The 14,457-nt window shown below is 45.8% G+C and overlaps 1 long non-coding RNA gene across 1 annotated transcript in view; it reads left to right on the top strand.

The window, feature by feature from the left end:
- LOC128339455 (uncharacterized) overlaps positions 1-14,457 on the top strand; it is a 29,137-nt gene extending 14,680 nt beyond the window's left edge. Inside the window, exons 2-4 of the long non-coding RNA XR_008313042.1 lie at positions 182-273; positions 3,905-4,086; positions 13,573-14,457. This is a non-coding gene — a long non-coding RNA (uncharacterized LOC128339455). The remainder of the gene's footprint in view (positions 1-181; positions 274-3,904; positions 4,087-13,572) is intronic.

The following is a 14,457-nucleotide window of genomic DNA, read 5'->3' as shown; positions in this document are numbered from 1 at the left end:
CTTACTCCCAGGTAAGTGGGTATAGGATTGCAGCCTTTGTCCCACCTCAGAAGAAGTCCTGGACACCAATGCTCTGCTCCCTTCTTTAGTCTAAAAGTTACATCTCTGAACGGATACATTGCATTATGTCTCTAGTGCGCATGCATATCAATAATCTATTTCTCCATTTCAACATCATCAGGAGAAGGCATAATCTCCCTAAACGCCAACCTGGAGGCAGTAATGGGCTGGATGAGGGATAACAAACCGAGGATGAATCCAGATAAGACGGAGGTACTTATTGTGCGGGGTTGGAACTCGGGAGACAATTTTGATCTGCTGGTTCTGGATGGGGGTCACGCTCCTCCAGCAGGAACAGGTACGCAGCCTGGGGGTGCTTCTGGATCCAAACCTCTCCCTGGTGTCCCAGGTTGAGGCGGTGGCCAGAGGTGCTTTTTGTCAGCTCCGGCTGATACACCAGCTGTGTCCGTTTCTTGAGATGAATGATCTCAAAACAGTGGTACAACTGCTGGTAACCTCTACACTAGATTACTGCATTGTGCTCTATGTGGGGCTGCCTTTGTATGTAGTCTGTAAACTGCAGTTGGTTCAGAACGCAGCAGCCAGGTTGGTCTCTGGGTCATCTAGGAGAGACCATATTACTCCTATGTTGAAGGAATTGCACTAGCTGCCGATACATTTCCGGGCAAAATACAAGGTGCTGCTCATTACTTATAAAGCTCTAAACAGCTTGGGCCCTGGGTATTTAAGAGAACGTCTTCACCATGAGCCCCACCACCTGCTAAGATAATCTGGAGAGGTTCGCCTGCGGCTGCCACTAATTCATCTGGCGGCTAATCGTGAACGGGCCTTCTCCGTTGCAGCCCCTGGACTTTGGAATGCGCTCCCTGTTGAAATAAGAGCCTCCCCATCTCTGGCAACTTTTAAAAAGGCACTGAAGACACATTTATTCACCCAGGCTTTTAAGTAGATTTATAGTTTTAAATCATTTTAATACTGGGTTTTAAATGTTTTTAATCTTTTAAATGATTTCAATTGTTTATTGATTTAATGTTTTAAGTGATTTCAATTGTAAACCACCCAGAGATGCAAGTTTGGGGCAGTATAGAAATATTGCAAGTAAGTAAGTAAGTAAATAAAGCGCATACATATTAAGGCATGATTCATTGAATGGCCTGCCATTTCACATGCTGGAGCTGCTGAGTTCTGTTCTGAATAGTGATCACACAGTGTCAGACAGCTAGGTTTTTCAGATGGATCTTTAACTAACATAGCAAACACTGTCTTTGTTCTTGGATCAGTGGAGAAGAAGCAATTGTTGCAGAATAAATGCTGGTAGGACAGGCAGAGTGGAGCATTCAGCACCGTGTAATTCGCATGTGTGAGAGGCGGCACTCCAGCAGTGATCTTTAATGTGCCAAAAGGGGTGTTCAAAGTGTGCCCCTATCTCCGTTTGTGAAATGGTAGTGGAGTGATGCAGTGCTGCAGCAATATGCTAAGGCCCTCGGAATTGTGCTGCTCTGTTCTTAAATTTAACTAATTCCGGAAAATCATCCCTGGCATTCCTCCACGTGCCTTTGGTCGCTCCAGACTGGTCTGCTTCAATTAGCTATTGACAGGCAGATATAGCCAGGAAGTTATGGCTTTGCAAGATCTGACTTTCTCAGCACTTGGGAGAACAAGACCTGAATGCTGATTAGATTTTTAAGGCAACAAGTAAACGAGGGGGAAACCCCACCCCTACCCCCAAGAACATCATAATACAGGGGGCTAATTCAGCACAACTCGGAGTGATCATTCAGCAGCTAGTGGAAGGGGATGCATTTTGAATTCCATACAGGATTTGCAAAAATTAATAATAAAGCACTTTAAAAAAAAAGTCTAATTAGGTTTTTCCCCCTAAGGGTCTTTGTCCACGTTGTCCAGTTGCTGGTCATCTATAAAGGGAAAGGTGAAATGTTTTGGTCAAGGTGGTGACTCAACATTGATCCCAGATCGTTGGTTTCCCCCGACTGCAGCTTGATGATAGCAGTTGGATTCCCAGAATTAAACATTTATTATTTTCAAGGGGAATGTATGGGAGTGAGTGTGTCTGTGTGTAAGGAGAATGATGGAGTGGAAGATGAGTCAGGGGAATGAGAACAACCTTGTATTACTTAGAGAGAGCTCCCTATCCCCCCCACCCCCATCACTGGCAGCACCTAAGCTTTTGTGCTAGGAAAATCCTGCAAGATTGTCGCAGTCTGCTTCCTGCTACAGAGGCCTGCAGCGGACCAGCGCACAAACCCTGGGCGAGGAAAAGAAAATGTGAACATTTTGTTTAGTGCATTTGTATCTTGCCGTGCTCAAAATGAATGCAATAAAAGCAACAGACAACAACAATAAAAGCAGAACAGATACATCTTCGGCAGATCAAACCAGTTTAACATGCAGTGGGGAGGATAGAAGGGTCTTCACATGATGCTGGCATGACATCAGAGTTGGTCAGAGCATTCTGCCAGTGGGGTGCCATGGCCAAGAAGGCCCTACTCCCTAGTCACCACCTGCCTCATCTCAGAAGGTGGGGGAACCTGAAGGAGAGCTCCTTCTAGCAAATATTTCCAAGCCATACTGTGATTTAAACAATGGATTGGACCACTTATCCCAGAGGGATAAGCTACTGCTATGCAGATGTCAGAGACAGACATTGTCAGCCCTTGACACTGACAAAAAAAAAAATCAGAGTGTGCAGGCAGGCCAATGTCGAAGCAAGGATTCCTTCAGGTTCCAAGGTACAGAGAGCTTTAAAGGTTGGTAGCAGCTATTGTGTTCAGAAGCAGACTGGAAGCCAATGGAGCTGCAGTGGAATCACATCTTCTGCAAGATGTGACCCCAATGCTTGACCCCATTAGCAGCTTAATGACTGTATTTTGAAACTGAAGCTTCCAAACAGTCTTCAAAGGCAGACTGGAGAGCTGGTCTTGTGGTAACAGGTATGAATTGTCCCCTTTGCTAAGTAGGGTCCATACTGGATTTATTTATTTATTTATTTATTTATTATGCAACATATTTTTATACCGCCCAAAACTTAGTCTCTGGGCGGTTTACAACAAGATAAAAACAAAGGTAAAACACCAGTTAAAAATAGAACAAGAAATTTAAAAAAAAACCACAATTTAAATTTTTTTAAAACAATATTCTAAAAACAACATTAAAACAATCAAAACAATATCAGTTAAAAGCCTGGGTGAACAGATGTGTCTTTAAAGACTTCTTAAAAATTGTCAGAGATGGGGAGGCTCTTATTTCACTAGGGAGCGCATTCTAAAGCCTCGTGGCAACAATGGAAAACACCCATCCCTGAGTAGCCGCCAGACGAGCCGCTGGCAAATGCAGACCGACCTCTCCTGATGCTCTCAGTGGGCGGTGAGGTTCATGACGTTTGAGCTTGAATGTGAGCTACATGTGTGAGCAGTGTAAGATACTCCTCTCAGGGGATGGGGCCGTTCTGGGAAGAGCACCTTCATGCTTTCATGTAGACGGTTCCAAGTTCCCTCTCTGGCATCTCCAAGATAGGGCTGGGAGAGACTCCTGCCTACAACCTTGGAGAAGCCACTGCCAGTCTGTGCAGACCAGAGATTCTCAACGTTGGGTCTCCAGTTGTTATTGGACTTCAACTCCCATAATCCCCAGCCCTAGTGGCCTTTAGTTGGGGATTATGGGAGTCGAAGTCCAGTAACATCTGGGAACGCAACGTTGAGAATCCTTGGTGTAGACAATACTGAGCTAGATGGACCAATGGTCTGACTCAGTATAAGGCAGCTTCCTTTGTTCCTATGTAGTCCTGTGTCTTCAGGCACTGCGAATTAACTGGGCACTGTCCCATTAAGCACAGCTGAGTTTCCCTTTCCTTCTTTTCCCTCAGGAGAAATCCTGCTGCAGGCTTGTGCTTAGAGTCCTGCCAGGGAGCTGTATGTAACCTTGTTTAGTACAACAGTTACCAATACCAATATGTGTGTGGAGACGAAATGAGTAATCAAGATTCAACAGAGACAACGCAGAATTTGTCATCTTTTGAATTGCTACATACCACTTGCATAATCTGAGGTACTACCAAGATCAGCTGAAATGCTTGTGCTTCTCCAGGTGAAATAATTTCCCCTATACTGTATCTTGTTTCATGTGACAGGGATGACTGAATTCAGAGCAGAAGCTTCAGTCTCTTCCCCCTGTGCCAACCCCCACCCCTGATCCTTATAGATACTTACTGGACATGGGCAGAAGACAAGCTGGAACTATTTTTACTTTTATCCAAGTGCAGCACGGTAGCTGTGTCTTCTTCAGCACCATTTTAAAATGCCTCCTGTCCTGAAGTAATTTTCCCCCACTTCTTCCCTAGAATCCCTGCAATGGCTGCAGCCCCAGAAAAGACTACAATTCCCAGAAACCCTGTGCCTTTCCTAAAACGGCAGGGAGAGAAACTACTTCCAGGAGTCATTTTAAAATAATGTCTTGGACAATTCTGCTATTTTGTTGTGCTTGGATAAAAATAGAGCAGGGCTGTCTCCTGCCCATGCCTGGGAACTACTTACAGGGGGTGGGGGTGGGTAGCAAAGAAGCGGGGAGGGGCTGCAGCAGTTGAAGCATTCCAGAAATGAATCCAGCCAGTTTGGTCATGGTTGCTTTGATTTCGATAGTACTGGCAGACTGGTTTGGAATCAAAGCTTCGGTGGCCGAATTGGGTAGACGTTTTTCCGAATCGTATCGGCTACCGAAACTTCACACAGCCCTATAAATAAGTGGAGTGAAGGGAAGGGGGACGCTTCCAATGCATGGGAAAGTATCCCCTATATTTACCTGCATGGGAGATGCAATCCAGAAACTAGAAGAACATATGGAAGACATAAAGCTGCCATATACTGGAGTTTGACCATTGGTCCATCAAGCTCAGTACTGTCGAGTATGACTGGTAGTAGTTCTGCAGAATATCAGGCAAACATCTTTCCCATCACCTGTCCCTGCCTGTTCATGTGACATGGATGAAGGAATTCAGAGCAGAAGCTTCAGTCTTTTCCCCCTGTGCCAACCCTTGTAGGTACTTACTGGGCATGGGCAGATGCCACTGGAGATGCCAGGGATTGAATTAGAATCTTCTGCATACAAAGTATGTTTTCTGCCACTGAGCTTTGACCTCATCACACATCTTGGCCCTTATACCTAAGACCATGTTGTCTATTAAGTTGGAGGTGGCAGCAAGAACTGTGTTTTTCCAGAGGACCCCCACCCCCACCTCCAGTTAGTCTGGAGTCCTTGGGATTTTCCACCCTAGACAGCTGCCTGTTGGGTTTGGCCAGCCCTGAGCACATATTTCATAGCAAGGAAAATAATAATAATTATTATTTTATTATTATTTAATATATTTTTACCCTACTCCTCCAGTACACTGCTACTAAGTGCAACTTACAAAATCAAGAAAATAAATGCACTATGAAAACAATATAGATAGAATTAATAAAGTTAATAGAAATGAGCTAAAAACAAGCCTCAGTTAAAATCATATTTAAAATTACAAGTTAAAAAAAATTAAAACCCACCAGATATAAGCTGCAGCTAAAATATTAAAACACCTCTCTAAAGAAACTGTCTCCAGCAGTTTCTTAAAAATCCTGAGGGAGGGAATATAGTGGAGTTTTTCCGGGAGGGCATTCCAAAGCTGAGGGGCCACAACCAAAAAGGCCCTGTACCTAGTCCTCATCAACCAGATCTCTGTTAGAATCAAAACATTCATGTCATCATGCCAGAAGAAAGGTTCTCATTTGTGTACAACCACAAAGGCGTGCAACCAAAAAATACCTCCGCAGTATTCAGAATAGAGATGTAGGTTGCAGTGCCAGAGAAGCAATTAATAAATAGCAGAATCTCAAACAAGAACAAGCTGGTATTAAGGTGGCCATAGTATTCAACTGTCCCTGCCTTCTGCCTCTTACAGCAGTCTGACTCATTATATACATAAAGCTGCTTGGGCATCACTCACACTCACTCACTGACATGAAATTCCAAGATCAAACCACAGAAGATAGAAAGGTAGGTTCCAGACCTCACCCATACTAACACGAAAAATCAAACCCATGGGAAAATTCCTCAATTTCCTGGAAAATGCAGGAAAACTCTCCCATTGGAAAAGCATGAAATTTATTCAAAACTTTGGCAGTTTTATTGAGTCCTTTTACAGACAGGAAGTCTGGACTTTCACAGAATTATGAGGAGACAAACAAGGTATATTGTTTCAGTCCACTGGATTTCTATCTGTGTCAGATTTGCTCAAAACCCGCTTACGATATTGAAAAACATGGAAAGGTTTCCACCAAAGATCTTCCTTCATCTTTCTCATTCATTCTCTGAGACAATGGTGCTGTTAAGGATGGACGTTCGAGGACAAGTCCAGAGCCCCCCAGAGCCCTCTGCTCCATTCCTAGTGTGTGCTGGGAGCCCCCCAACATCTCTCTGGAAGAGCGTGGCCTGCAAAAGTCCTCACCCCAAGCCACAGAGTCGGCTTCTTCTTTCTTCCGCCCTCTCCCTTCTTGCTGGATAATCTGTTCAGGCTGAAAGGCAGCAACCACTGGTTCACCAGGTGAGCCTCAGAGGCTGTGCCAGGTTCGCACCATGCAGCCTATCTACAATTCCCATGCTCTCTTTTTTGGTCCCTCAAGAGGCTGGCGTCCCAAACGGCTGCTGCAGAACTTCCTTATATCTGTGGCTGCAACCTGCAAGATACAGGTTAGGGCACATGTCCAGGAGAACGTGATGAAAGATACACGCTTTGCCACAACCTTGCATTTAGTTGGCCCTGAACTCTTCACTCTCATCTTGTTTATGTGAAATTTATTTTTCTGTGTGAACTGCTTTAAAAACTTTTATTGATAAGTGGGCCCTGTAACAAGGGATGGGCCCCTGTAAGGCCATTAGGCCCAGTGCCTGAAATGAGCTAGCTGTACTCCTAGAATTTGTAGGGATTCTTGGCAGCAACACTGTTACATGCTCAGAACAAAGCAACTCTCCTGGCCACCAACTAGCAAGGAGTGAAGGGAGAGTGTGTGGTCTTTTCATGGTACAAGAGCAGAGGCGTTCTTACCCCTGGATTTCCGGGCCAAAGTCCAGGGCCTCCAGACCCCCGGGGGCGGGGGCAAATCCTCTTTAGTCCATCCTGGGTGGTATGATTGTCGTGCCGTGCCACTGCACCGAGCAGCTGAGTGTGACCTCTGCTTTAGAGACAGAGCAGGGAGTGGGGAAAGAAATATGTGGGATGGGACTATGTTAAGTTGTGTGTTGAAACCTTTCTGCTAATGCATATTTGCATAAATATACCTGTTTTATACCCTTACATTCTTGTGAGTTCAGTTGCTGTTTGTGCCCTCAAAACCCCATGTGTTAGAAATACTGCATGTGTCACAGTGTGCGCATTTAGGGGGATGATGCTGAATTTTTTGGGGGGGGTTCCAAAGACCTTTCGGTCCAGGCTCTAAAATTACCCAGATGCACCTCTGTACAGGAGGAAGGCTTGCAAACTGCAAGCCCGTTTTACGAGCAATAAAATAATACACACAGTGCTTTAAAAAAAAAAACACGCTACAGGCGTACCTCATTATCAGCATGGGTTCTGTTCCAGCATTTTACCGCAGATAACGAAACCATGGATAACAAGGTATTGAGTCAATGAGACTTGGGGGTGGGGGGTGGGGTTCGGTTCGTGGAAGCATGGGAAGTGGGCAGAAACAGTGGGAAACAGCCCTAGAAATTGAGAAATAAGTATCCTACTCTGCTTCGCAGGTCTTCAGGCATTCAGCAATGCCCTTCTGTTGTCCCAAATGTGGGGGAAATCGTGTTTCCCCCGAATTTTTTAAATTATTTACACAAATGAGTTATAAAATGGCTCCTCTTCCTAAAATGGCAAACAGAAATGACCCCTGAGGTAATTTCCAGCCGTCCTAAATCTGCAGATACGTGGAATTAACCTTTTGTTGACCCCCTTTTTACAGTGTATGCCAAGGTCGGGTATCAATTACCCAACTGCGGATCCGTGAAACCACGGAGGATGGATCAGCGGATAACGAGGTTTGCCTGTAACTGTTTTCCCGTCCACTTATCCTGATGCTAGGGAAAACTTAATCTGATGCATTAACCCCTGCTAACTTGGCAAAGAGGCACCTTTTAATGTGGTGATTCTCTTTATTTCGCAGGGGGAGAGTAACTGGCCCGATCCAGCCCCAGCACAGGCAGACAGTTCACTAGCTGCTTGGATGGCTTCCTTTTTCTCTTACACACCAAGCGAGAGAGAAAGGAAACCCTCTAGATGGCTAGTGAGCCACTTGCCTGCTGGGAGATGCCAAGGGCACAGCTAGGGTTTGCGGCAGCTAGGGTTTTATCTGGAGCTGCCCGGTGGGCTCACATCACAACCATTTTGAAAGAGCTGCACTGGCTACCAATTTGTTTCCGGGTCCAATTCAAGGTGCTGTTTTTGACCTTTAAAACCCTTAACGGTTTGTACCCGGGATACTTGAGGGACCTCCTGCTCCCAAGGGTTGCTGCCTGCTTGACGAGGTCATCTGAATGGGCTCTGTTCTGGGTGCCAACAATGAGGGAGGCTTGATTGTCATACACACGGGACAGGGCCTTCTCTGTTGCTGCCCCCAGACTCTGGAATGCTCTCCGGGGTAGCTATTCGCTGCTTGGTCTCCATCACTGTTTTTAGAAAGCGTGTTAAATCTTGGCTTTTTACCCAGGCTTTTAGATGATTGTCTCTACTGCTGCTTCTTTGTATTTTGTACAATTTTTATGTTTGTCTTTTGAAACATTTTAGTCAGATTTGTTTTATATTTTAGCTTAATATTTTAATTGTGCCTTTTTAAATAGTCTTGTTTTTAATTTTTGTGTAAACCACCTTGGGATTGTTTTAATGAAAAGCAGTATATAAATTTAACAACAAACAAACAAACAAACAAACAAAATGAAATGGGCAGTGCTGATATCAGCTACATCGTCTGACGCTAGCACATTGGCAACAGTAAAGGTGGTTGGTAGCCTCTTGGTGTTTCCTTTGGTGACCAGTGCTCAAGCCAGCACTCGCCCCACCTCCTCTCTTAGGGGCTTGGGGGTGACGAGTGGTTCCAGGGCAGGGGCTAACTGCTCCCTATGGGGCGCAAGATCCTGTGGAATCCTCTGAAGACGTAACAGGCTCTGATGGCTCTGGCACCAATGGTTCTCGGGGTTCAGTATCAGAGGTAGAATCCTCTTTTGCAGCCAGTTCTCCCTCATCTTCTGAGTCATCTACCTCCAGGTCGGAGTCCGGACCAACCAACCGTGCTTTGATTATTTTTATTTCTGCTTTGATTTTTTTCTTTCCAAAACAGTGATAATGCCATCTTAAGACACACCTGTTTCACCAGGCCAGGTATTTTCTGTCGTTCACGGCCTAGAGCCTTTAGAGGAGGAGGTATATAAGAAGTTTCAATAAATAAATAATGTACAATACATAAGTTTCACTTTGTGGGTGTTTATATATCTTTATACATCAGGTCAGAAGAAGTAGGATCAACCTTAGGAACATAGGAAGCTGCCATATACTGAGTCAGACCATTGGTCCATCTCGCTCAGTATTGTCTACCCAGACTGGCAACGGCTTCTCCAAGGTTGCAGGCAGGAATCTCTCTCAGCCCTATCTTGGAGATGCCAGGGAGGGAATCTGGAACCAGGTGTGGCTCATGAACTCTCCTCTGGGGGGGGCGGCGGGCATCTTCTTTAAGGTAAACAGAGCCGGTGCTCCGTACCGCCCAGCAGCCCCCGCGGCAGGGAATCGCCTCCGCCATTCACATGGCCGCTGGCAGGGGCTCACCTCCGTGGGAGCCAGGTGAGTGGTGGAGGTGATTCCCCACCACGGGGGCTGCTGGGCGGCACAGAGCACCGGCTCCGTTTACCTTAAAGAAGCCGCCCGCCGCCACCCCGGAGGTGCGTTCACGAACTGCGCCTGTCTGGAACCTTCTGCATGCAAGCACACATGCAAGCACACAGATTCTCTTCCCAGAGCAGCCCCATCCTCCAAGGCAGCCCTGCTCAACCTTGGCCCCTCCAACTGTTTTTTGAACTACAGTTCCCATAATCCCCAGTCACAGTGGCCAATAGCCAGGGATTATGGGAATTGCAGGCCAACATCTACACAGCATGTCCTACATAGCGTAGTGGTTAAAATGTTGGACTAGGACCGGGAAGACCCGAGTTCAAATCCCCATTCAACCATGAAACTCACTGGGTGACTCTGGGCCGGTCATGTATCTCTCAGCCTAACCTACCTCACAGAGTTGTTGTGAGTATAAACATAACCATGTAGCTCCTCTGAGCTCCTTGGAGGAAAAGCAGGGTATAAATGTTTTTAAAAAAATCTACAGGAGGGCCCTGCCCTAAAGGGAATATCTTAGCGTGCTCACATGTAGTCTCCCATTCAAATGCAAACCAGGGCAGACCCTGCTTAGCAAAGGGGACAATTCATGCTTGCTGCCTCAAAAAAAGAAGAAGGAAAAAAGCGAACATTTGAATTAGACTCTGGTTTCTCACTTCATAATCCTTCCAGTAAAGAAAGCAGATGTAAAGGAGGACAGAGCTCCTATGTTTCAACAGCTGATCAGAAGGGGGAATTCTGATCTCATGTGGCATGAGAACAAACTAGACAACATGATGTGAGAGTTCTGCAACTGGAACTCACAATGCCTTTGCTTTTTTCAAAAAGTGGCGGGGATGGGATGGGAATTTGCTTTAGGACTTATGATATAGGACAGAGAGAATCACCTGAAGTGGCGCAGTGGGGAAATGCTTGACTAACAAGCAGAAGGTTGCCAGTTCAGATTTCCGCTGCTACTATATCGGGCAGTAGTGATATAGGAAGATGCTGAAAGACATCCATCAGCTCATACTGTGCGGGAGGAGGCAATGGTAAACCCCTCCTGTATTCTACCAAAGAAAACCACAGGGCTCTGTGGGCGCCAGGAGTCGAAATTGACTCGACGGCACACTTTACCTTTATGGAGCAGAAAGGCCTAATTCTTTATTAGGGAAGTGCATGGAACTGGTTTGGAGGCCTTTTACGGGCCTCCGAATCGTTTCGAAGAACTGGTGGTTCTGCCGGTTCAATGGCAGCGGGGGCGCCACTTTAAGAGCGAAGGAGGGTGCACTTACCCCTCCCGCCGCTTTCCCCCCGCCGACGTCCTTTTTTTAGAAAGCTAATTGGGATGGCAGCATACCTGCCTGCCACCCCGTTGGCCGGATATGACTAGAAGTCCCCAACGCACCTGTCATATCCGGCCACTTCCGGCCAACGGGGGCAACAGGGTGACAGGGAGGTATGCTGCCGCCCTGATTAGCTTTCCAAAAAAAGGACGCCGGCAGGGGAAAAGCAGCAGGAGGGGTAAGTGCATCCCCCCCGCCTTCGAGCCCCCCCCTACCGCCATGGTTCCGTGCACATCCCTACCCTGTATGCCTGTCTGATTTCCCAATTTAAACTCACCCCCACAAGTTGGTGCCGAGGGAAAAAATTTCAGGCACAGTTTAAATTTATCTTCTACTGCTAATAGCAGCTTCAGGGAGATGATTTGGAGACTCTGGGGGGTTGGAGTTGCACCCCTTGCACTATGACCCCAGTTCACATTCCTGCCCCATGGTTGTTTTTCGAGAAAGAAAGAGATGTTGGAAGTTCCACTCATAATGCTCTCATGTAACATTGGGTTTGACCCCTGTGTGGAAATTCCCTGTCCCACATTACTAGGAAAGTCACAAGGACCCTCGTTTCCTTTGTATCACTCCATCAGCTGTTATCTTTTAATGTTATATATCGTGTTAAACAACTGGAACCGCTTGTGATCTAGTGTTCCGTAACATAAAAGGATGTGAAATTTGAAGGGGATTCAGAGAAATCTAGGTACTTCCCTGAATATCAAGTGATTGAGCTGAACATCTAAAAATGATATTGACTGATGTCTCTAGTGATACTTATATTATTATATTTCTGTTTCTAAAAATTCCCTAGAGACTTAGCCATTCCAAGATAAAATAGTTCCATTATTCTCTGTTTTATACCTTTTGCTTATCTCTCTGGTTATTATCACAAATCTGATGTTTGTTTGATTTCATCTCGAATCCATATAGGAGTTGGGGGAGGAGCTTAATTGATCCACACCCCCTAAATCTTCTCCATACTGAATATAATGTATGTCCTTGACTATCACACCCAACTATGTTCTTGAGTTCATCCCCTCTTTTGGCTGACCATTCACTCATATGGGGAAATAAAGAATAAACAAACAAATGGATGAATAAAGCCCTACCCTTCGGGCACCACTGAAACTGGGGCAAGTCTCAGGTGTTAGCTTTGGTGAGGTAAAGAAAGAATACCTGCAAACTCTTTGTATGCTAAACAAGTAAGGGTCTTGCACTGCTATGTGCCACTGGCCAGTTATTCTTTCTAAATGGCTACCGTCTTCTTGAAATGGTAGCTTGCTTGGCCAATTAGGCATTCTTGTGTGGAGGGCAATCAGCAAGGCTGGGAACATAAGAACAGCCCTGCTGGATCAGGCCCAAGGCCCATCTAGTCTAGCATCCTGTTTCATACAGTGGCCCACCAGATGCTGCTGGAAGCCACAGGCAGGAGTTGAGGGCATGCCTTCTCTCCTGTTGTTACTCCCCCGCAACTGGTATTCAGAGGCATCCTGCCTTTGAGGCTGGAGGTGGCCTTTAACCCTCCAACTAGTAGACCTCTCCTCCATGAAGTTATCCAAACCCTTCTTAAAGCCATCCAGGTTGTTGGCTGTCACCACATCTCGTGGCAGAGAATTCCACAAGTGGATAATGCGTTGTGTGAAAAAGTACTTCTGTTTATTGGTCCTAGATTTCCTGGCAATCAATTTCATGGGATGACCCCTGGTTCTAGTGATATGTGAGAGGGAGAAGAATTTCTCTCTATCCAATTTTTCCACACCATGCATGATTTTATAGACCTCTATCATGTCTCCCCGCAGTCGTCTTTTTTCCTACACTAAAAAGCCCCAGGTATTTTCGCCTTGTCTCATAAGAAAGGTGCTCTAGGCCCTCTTCGGCACCTTTTCCAGTTCTACAATGTCCTTTTTTAGATGTGGTGACCAGAATTGTACGCACTACTTCAGGTGTTTGGTATCATCTGCAAATTTGGCCACCTCGCTGCTTACCCCTGCTTCTAGATCATTTATTAATAAATTAAAAAGCACCGGTAATCTAATGAGTTACTAGGGTTGCGAACTAGGGACTTTTATACAGGGCATTATATACAGCAGTTACACCTGCTGAGTAAAAAATCACCTTTCTAAATGGTTAATCTCTTCTGTTTATGATGGGAAGAGCAACTGGCCCTATCCAACCCCAGCACAACATCCCTTCAGCGGCTGATGCTGGTGTTACCTTGCATTTCTTTTAAGATTGTGAGCTCTTTGAAGATAGGGACGCATCTTATTATTTTTATTTGAAAACCACTGTGAAACCTTCTGTTGAAAAGCGGTATATAAATGTTTGTCGTCATAGAGAACAGCAAGCGAGTGCGAGACCATGCCTGCACCACTGCGGCAGCGTGCAAAGAGCCGGGCTTGGTAGCTAGCTGGCTGCCCTGCCTTGACCAAGAAGTGAAGTTGCTGACCTGGCTGAGGAGAGCAGGCTGGGTGACCATTGGGGAAGGAGGACAAAGGACCGCGTGTGTGTGGCAAACCTAACCAGGAGATGAATTTAAGGGTCAGAAGCAGGGGCCTTGAGAACTCTGCATTTATATAATACCAATAAACATATGCAAATTTTATGCAAAATGGAGACTTTCTGCAGACCTGTTTTTGGTGAAAAGCATCCTCTATTTCCACTTTTTTGGTGATGGATATTGACTTTTCTCACCGTCTGGACCTGGCAGCCCTATGCGTTACCTGGATCTGTACATACTCAAGCATCAGAGCCCTCTTTACGGACAGAAGGGAACAGAGGTGCACAGCATTGGCCCCTGTGATTGGCAGGCACTACAAAGCCTCTGGCCTGGCCAGTCCTAATATAAATACCCTGAATCTAGCCTTCTGCTTGTCTGGTCAACAGAACAGAAACTTCTGCCTGCTATTTGGCAGTGCCTGACTCCAGTAAAAGACAGCAGGAATTGGGGAGCAGGGTGTAAAAGCCTTACTTGAGATTTGTCCATCCACAGCCTTGGCCATGCTCTGCTACAGCTTCGACTGCAGTGCTAACAACCACCATTTCTAACTACAAACAACTTGGGGGGGAAAAACCGAGATTAGCAGCTGCTATTGTCCTTCCTTTAACTTGCACTCCATCCCTGATGCACTTCCTGTAGTCTTCCATCTGGTGCTGGGCACCTGAACTTTACCTGTATTGCCTTAAAAGCACATGAGATTGATTACAAAGTACAATGCAAAC

This window comes from Hemicordylus capensis, chromosome 1 (assembly GCF_027244095.1).
Source record: "Hemicordylus capensis ecotype Gifberg chromosome 1, rHemCap1.1.pri, whole genome shotgun sequence".
Taxonomy (NCBI): domain Eukaryota; kingdom Metazoa; phylum Chordata; class Lepidosauria; order Squamata; family Cordylidae; genus Hemicordylus; species Hemicordylus capensis.
The sequence above is the reverse complement of the archived record's forward strand: the minus strand, read 5'-3'. Positions and strand labels throughout refer to the sequence as shown.